Source organism: Hyla sarda, chromosome 3 (genome assembly GCF_029499605.1).
Source record: "Hyla sarda isolate aHylSar1 chromosome 3, aHylSar1.hap1, whole genome shotgun sequence".
Taxonomy (NCBI): Eukaryota; Metazoa; Chordata; class Amphibia; order Anura; family Hylidae; genus Hyla; species Hyla sarda.
Window position 1 is genome coordinate 55658067 of NC_079191.1, and position 8205 is coordinate 55666271.

Below are 8205 nucleotides of genomic sequence, written 5' to 3' on the forward strand. Positions count from 1 at the left end.
ACCAGGCCATTTTACACCTTAGGACCAGAGCGTTTTTTGCACATCTGACCACTGTCACTTTAAACATTAATAACCCTGGAATGCTTTTACTTATCATTCTGATTCCGAGAATGTTTTTTCGTGACAAATTCTACTTTAACATAGTGGTAAAATTTTGTGGTAACTTGCATCCTTTCTTGGTGAAAAATCCCAAAATTTGATGAAAAATTTGAAAATTTTGCATTTTTCTAACTTTGAAGCTTTCTGCTTGTAAGGAAAATGGATATTCAAAATATTTTTTTTTATTCACATTTCCAATATGTCTACTTTATGTTTGCATCATAAAATTGACGTGTTTTTACTTTTGGAAGACACCAGAGGGCTTCAATGTTCAGCAGCAATTTTCCAATTTTTTTAAAAATTTTGAAACTCGCTTTTTTTCAGGGACCAGTTCAGGTTTGAAGTGGATTTGAAGGGTCTTCATATTAGAAATACAAAACAAATGACCCCATTATAAAAACTACACCCCCAAAGTATTCAAAATGACAATCAGTAAGGGTTTTAGCCCTTTAGATGTTTCACAGGAATAGCAGCAAAGTGAAGGAGAAAATTCACAATCTTCATTTTTTACACTTGCATGTTCTTGTAAACCCAATTTTTGAATTTTTACAAGGGGTAAAAGGAGAAAATGTATACTTATATTTGTAGCCCAATTTCTCTCGAGTAAGGACATACCCCATATGTCTATGTAAATTGTTCTGCGGGCGCAGTAGAGGGCTCAGAAGGGAAAGAGCGACAAGGGGATTTTGGAGAGTACGTTTTTCAGAAATGGTTTTTGGGCGGCATGTTGCATTTAGGAAGCCCCTATGGTGCCAGAACAGCAAAAAAAAAAAACACATGGCATACCATTTTGGAAACTAGACCCCTTGGGGAATGTAACAAGGAATAAAGTGAGCCTTAATACCCCACAGGTGTTTCACGACTTTTGCATATGTAAAATAAAAAAAATTCACTAAAATGTGTGTTTCCCCCCAAATTTCACATTTTTGCAAGGGTTAATAGCAGAAAATACCCCCCGAAACTTGTAACCCCATCTCTTCTGAGTATGGAGGTATCCCATAAGTTGGCCAGAAGTGCACTACGGGCGAACTACAATGCTCAGAAGAGAAGGAGTGATATTTGGCTTTTTGAGAGCAAATTTTGCTCGGGGGCATGTCGCATTTAGGAAGCCCCTATGGTGCCAGAACAGCAAAAAAAAAAACACATGGCATACCATTTTGGAAACTAGACCCCTTGAGGAACGTAACAAGGAATAAAGTGAGCCTTAATACCCCACAGCGGTTTCACGACTTTTGCATATGTAAAAAAAACATATTTTTTTCACTAAAATGTGTGTTTCCCCCCAAATTTCACATTTTTTCAAGGGTTAATAGCAGAAAATACCCCCCAAAATTTGTAACCCCATCTCTTCTGAGTATGGAGGTACCCCATAAGTTGACCTGAAGTGCACTACGGGCAAACTACAATGCTCAGAAGAGGAGGAGCACCATTGAGCTTTTGGAAAGAGAATTCCTTTGGAATGGTAGTCAGGGGCCATGTGCATTTACAAAGCCCCCCGTGGTGGCAGAACTGTGGACCCCCCCCCACATGTGACCCTATTTTGGAAACTACACCCCTCACAGAATTTACTAAGTGGTGCAGTGAGCATTTACACCCCACTGGCGTTTGACAGATCTTTGGGCTGTGCAAATGGAAAATGTAATTTTTCATTTTCACGGATCACTGTTCCAAAAATCTTTCAGACACCTATGGGGCGTAAATGCTCACTGTACCCCTTATTATATTACATGAGGGGTGTAGTTTCCAAAATGGGGTCACATATGGGGGGTCCATTGTTCTGGTACCATGGGGGCTTTGTAAACACAAGTGGCCTTCAATTCCGGACAAATTTTCTTTTCAAAATCCCAATGGCGCTCCTTCTCTTCTGAGCATTGTAGTGCACCCATAGAGCACTTTACATCCACATATGGGGTATGTTCTTACTCAGAAGAAATTGGGTTACAAATTTTGGGGGGCTTTTTTTATTTTCCCTTCTGAAAATGAAAAATTTAGGGTGACACCAGCATTTTAGTGAAAAATTCTTTTTTTTTCATTTTCCCATCCAACTTTAAGGAAAATTTGTCAAACACCTGTGGGGTTTTTAGGCTCACTGTACCCCTTGTTACGTTCCGTGAGGGGTGTCGTTTCCAAAATGGGGTCACATGTGGGTATTTATTTTTTTGGGTTTATGTCAGAGCCGCTGTAAAATCAGCCACCCCTGTGCAAATCACCAATTTAGGCCTCAAATGTACATGGTGCGCTCTCACTCCTGAGTCTTGTTGTGCGTCTGCAGAACATTTTACGCCCACATATGGGGTATTTCCGTACTCAGGAGAAATTGCGTTACAAATTTTGGGGGTCTTTTTTTCCTTTTACCTCCCGTGAAAATAAAAAGTAAAGGACAACACCCAGCATGTTAGTGTTAAAAAAAAAAAAAATTTACACTAACAGACTGGTGTAGACCCCAACTTTTTTTTTCATAAGGGGTAAAAGGAAAAAAAAAAACCTAAATTAGTAGTGCAATTTCTCCCGAGTACGGAGATACCCCATATGTGGCACTAAACTGTTTCCTTGAAATACAACAGGGCTCTGAAGTGAGAGAGTGCCATGCGCATTTGAGGACTAAATTAGGGATTGCACAGGGGTGGACATAGGGGTATTCTACGCCAGTGATTCCCAAACAGGGTGCCTCCAGCTGTTGCTAAACTCCCAGCATGCCTGGACAGTCAGTGGCTGTCTGGAAATTCTGTGTTATTGTTTTGCAACAGCTGGAGGCTCTGTTTTGGAATCACTGCCGTACAATAAGTTTTTTTTTTTATTGGGGGGGGGGACAGTGTAAGGGGGTGAATATGTAGTGTTTTACCCTTTATTATGTGGTAGTGTAGTGTTTTTAGAATACGTTCACACTGGCGGAGGTTTACAGTGAATTTACCGCTATGAGCTTGCGCTGCGGCAAAACATTTGCCGCAGCTCATACTTGAAGCAGAAAACTTACTGTAAACCTGCCAGTGTGAACGTACCCTGTACGTTCACATGGGGAGGGCAAACCTCCAGCTGTTTCAAAACTACAACTCCTAGCATGTACCGACAGACCGTGCATGCTGGGAGTTGTACTTTTGCAACAGCTGGAGGCACACTGGTTGGAAAACCTTCAGTTAGGTTCTGTTACCTAGCTCAGTATTTACCAACCAGTGTGCCTCCAGCTGTTGCAAAACTTCAACTCCCAGCATGTACTGATCGCCGAAAGACATGCTGGGAGATGTAGTTATGCAACAGCTGGAGGGATCGCAACTACAACTCCCAGCATGCAGAGACAGCTGTTTGCTGTTTAGACTTGCTGGGAGTTGCAGTTTTGCAACATCTGGAGAGCTATAGTTTAGAGACCACTGCACAGTGGTCTCCAAACTGTGGACCTCCAGATGTTGCAAAACTACAACTCCCAGCATGCCCAGACAGCAAACTGCTGTGTGGGCATGCTGGGAGTTGTAGTTTTGTAAGATCTGGAGGTGCACAGTATAGAGATCACTTTGCAGTGGTCTCAAACTGTAGACCTCCAGCTGTTGCAAAACTGCAACTCCCAGCAAGCCTAAACAGCTCTCTGGGCATGCTGGGAGTTGTAGTTTTGTAACATCTGGAGGGTTACAGTTTAGAGACCACTATAGTGGTCTCAGACTGTAGCCCTCCAGATTTTGCTAAGTAACTCACCGGCTTCCGTCGGATCCAGGAAGCTGCGTCGCCGTCCTCTTCTTCCGCCGATCGTCGCCCGCAGAACAGGGAAACCGAAAGTAAACCCCTCCGCACCTCTGCCACCTCACTCCTATCACTACAGGGGGATCGTGGGTGTCTAGGACATCCGCGATCCCCTTTATTTTCCGGGTCACCGGGTCACCATAGACCCGTAATGACCCGGAATCGGTGCAAATCGCAAGTGTGAATTCACTTGTGATTTGCGCCGATCGCCGACATGGGGGGTCTAATGACCCCCCTGGGCATTTGCGCGGGGTGTCTGCTGATAGATATCCTTAAGTACCAGGGAGCAAAGGCGTACCTGTACGCCCTTGGTCCTTAAGGGGTTAAAGGGGTATTCCAGGCAAAAACTTTTTTTTATATATCAACTGGCTCCGGAAAGTTAAACAGATTTGTAAATTACTTCTATTAAAAAATCTTAATCCTTCCAATAGTTATTAGCTTCTGAAGTTTTCTGTCTAACTGCTCAATGATGATGTCACGTCCCGGGAGCTGTGCATGATGGGAGAATATCCCCATAGGAGCTGGACAGCTCCCGGGACGTGAGTCATCAGAAAGCAGTTAGACAGAAAACAGCAACTCAACTTCAGAAGCTAATAATTATTGGAAGGATTAAGATTTTTTAATAGAAGTAATTTACAAATCTGTTTAACTTTCCGGAGCCAGTTGATATATATAAAAAAAGTTTTTGCCTGGAATACCCCTTTAAAAACGTCCGTTGAACGGCCGTTACAAAATCCCATACGGCCGTCACAAAACCCCATTAAAATCTATTGGATTTTGTGATTAGCCGTTATCACCCGTTATAGCCCATTATAAATAACGGACATTATTTTGATGGGAGAAAATTTAGTGCATGTAACGTTTTTGTCCAGTCACAAATAACGTCCGATATTAATAATGGGCTATAACGGGTGATACTGACTAATCACAAAATTTGAATGGGATTTTGTAACGGCTGTATGGGATTTTGTAACGGACGTTTAACGGATGTTTTTAAGGGTTTTCCTAGCGGTACAAACAAAGAGTATTTATTTTTCTCACTGAGGCACCGGAGCTTAATGGTTACAGTCACTTGCAATCATACAGTATGCTGGTTGATTTATCGTAGGGTATGTTCACACCACAGAATCTCTGCATGCCATTTTGATCAGGAATTCTGATAGGAGATTCTATCTGAACGGCCAGCACCAAAATCCTTTGGTACTAGGACCGTGCAGACTTGCGCTGTCACCATTGATGGCAATGCAGTCCGCATGGAATTCTACCGAAAGAATGAACAATGCTTATTCTTTTTGAAGATCAATTTCGAGGCGGAACTTTCCGCTACTAGAATTCTGCATTGTGAATGGTTTGGCCATTCACACCAATGTTTAGGTTCATGCAACGGAATTTCTGGGTGCAATTCCACGTGCAGAAATTCTATAGTGTGAATGTATCCTTCCACTTGGATGGGAAAATACACAGTTCAAGTCCTTGTAAGGGACATTACCTCCTTAAAAATATTGCTCACCTTAAACAGGAACAGTAAAAACACTTTCACAATAGAGCCCTGCGCATTCTTTTTAATCTTGCCCCCGCTGGATTTCTGTCCATTACTGCCTGCTCTCGCAAGGTGTGTGTCTAATCCCACAAAAATGTTTTTCACAGCTTTTAGAGATAGTACCCCTATGCCATTTCATCACCCCTTTGTGGCATTTCATTACCCTCTGTGCCACTTCATCACCCTCTTGTGCCATTTCATCCCCCCCCCACCCTTGTGCCATTTCATCACCCCCCCCACCCTTGTGCCATTTCATCACCCCCTTGTGCCATTTCATCTGCCCCTGTGGCATTTTAGAGGTTTGCGGGACTGGCTGTATGTTCTGTGACCGCCCTATTTCGCCTGCAACAACCTCATTACCGCCCGCACCTGCAAGTTTATTATTGGGTCCCGCCCAATCACAATGCAGGGCTCTAGTTCACACCACTGTCACAGACAAATATATAGTAACATGTTGCACCATATCTGTTTGCGGGAGAAGTTTTAGCTATAGACACTAGCAAAAAATGTTTTATTAAGTGCTAGCTTGGCCAACTACGGATGTGTTCCCTTGCTTCCTCCCACCATAGTGCATACACTTACTTGGCCTTTGACTAGACCTACAGGCAACCAGTCCTCAATACACACTTCCACTGACGCAGGCAACTATGGTTTTTTGCCCTCAGCAATTCTGCTTCCTTTCTACCTTACAATACAGTCTATCTCAGACTTACAAGGTCTCCTGCTTGTTTCTTGAGAAATCTCCTAGGATTCCACTGTGTTATCCCTCTCTGTCTCCCTTTGGGTCTGCCGGTTCCAACTCTAGATCATTTACCACAACTGCAGTGCTTGCTCCTCCGTTATTGGCTTAGACCTAGACTTCTGTTCTCTGTCAAAGCAGTTCTCTCTACTTAAAGAGATGGGTGGCTGCACACTAAAATGGTTCAAATTGTGGGTGCTAAATCTGTGCCGAGGTACTGAGTTGCACTATACCCGTAGTGTCAAATGCCAGTAAAAACAAATTCAGACCTCAATGAACAGTTAGCAGAATAAAAATAAAATAAATTAGTAGATTTGACTGATATATTATATAGTTACATTTAATATATATAAGTAAAATCTACTGATATAGTTCTCTCTACTTGCCATGTGCCTTACACCACAACAAAGTCATTTATCGATATGCTTACATCCCTCATTGGGCACACTGTGTTGGAGGATTTCAGAGCCACAAGGCTTACATCCACATAATCAAATATTCCTCCAGCAGGGGGGCATACAATAGCCTGGTTCCTGGTGTCATTAACACATTTCTTAAATGTTCTGTAAGAGCATGTGCACACGGTCAAGAACCTTGCCTACATGCCAGATTGGGGTGGGGAGTGGTGATTGGCTGTTCAGAAGCTCTCATAGACTTATGGCAGCTTTAGGAAGAACAATGCAGAAAGAAGTTACACATCTTTTTCACATGATACACCGTCTCTGATTTAAATCAGTGTGAGATTTTTTTTTTTTTATGAAACCATTTGGTCTTTGATGTAGAAGTTGGCACGGTTTCTGTGTCAAAAACCATGCATTTAATGTCTGTGTGAACGTGGCTTTAAAGGGCAAGTAAGGGTTACTTGAGGTTTACCTCCAATTTACGTGTGTCTGGCAACCAGTGGAATAACCTGCAGAATAACACAAGGCGTAACTCGAAATCAGTAAAAGATAAGTCACATAATGTATTTGCAAAGTTTACATGAAGAACAGAACGATTCTGCTGTATGTATCAGCCTGTGTTAAAAGGTGAGCACACATCTTTGGCGTACCAACTATTTGCCCCAAGTAAAATGATTCTGTATCAAGACAGGATAGTTTTGCAAATTAGTGTAGGGACGTATTGTTTTAAGCCTACAATCATCACAGTGTTTGAAGAACATTACATTCATTGTAGGTCGTGATACCTCCAAACCAGCCAACACAAACACACAATCAATAGGACTTTCTGTTGGATAGAGCAATGCTCAGCCATATCAGCCTCTCATGAATGCCCTTATAGAGACGTACTGATATAGGTAACATGAGTATGGGAAAAAAAGCCTCTTTAGTGGTAATTAAGACCTCTCCAGCCACTGTCAATCACTAGAAAACACATGACAGAACTGCTTTAAGTAAATGACATTCCCCAAATGCAAGCAATCATTTCACAAAGCCTCTCTGCTTTCACAAATAATGAGTGACCCCCCAAAGCTGAAAGTATTTAAGCAATTTACCCCCTGCCCCCCCCCCCCCCAAACCACCAAAACAGGGCACTGTAATTGACCATTTCACATCAGGTACATAGGATTTGTTTTTTGCCCCCAAATTTAGGGCATTCAAAGAACGGAGAAGATAAACAAGAATTTGCAAGGAGCTGAAATTTAGAGAGATACAGAACAGATGGCCCAAAAGAGCTAAAAATATCCTGCGACTGAGAAAATGTATCCTGAAGAATTATTGGTACATCAGGAATAAGGCCTCATTATTTCAATTCAAGTTCAAAGTAGAGGAAATAAGGAGAAATAACTTTAGCAGGGAAAGTCACACCACACCAAGTGATACCGCAGGAAATCCTGCCCTTGACTCATTGTTTCTGCCTCTCCGTATTTGGCATTTCATTGTTTTTTTTTTTATGTTATAATCTTAGAAGTATGTATGTTGAATTACTACGAAAAATGACCCTGTAAATAAGGGGTTTGAGTAATTGTGTCATAGGATGTTTCACTCATAGGAGTTTGTGGAGAAGGAAATGGGTGTTTAGAAGCCGGTCTCAGATGTGGGATCATCTCCCTCCAGCTTTTTTTGACAGACTATAAAACATTAATTTCCGATCTCCC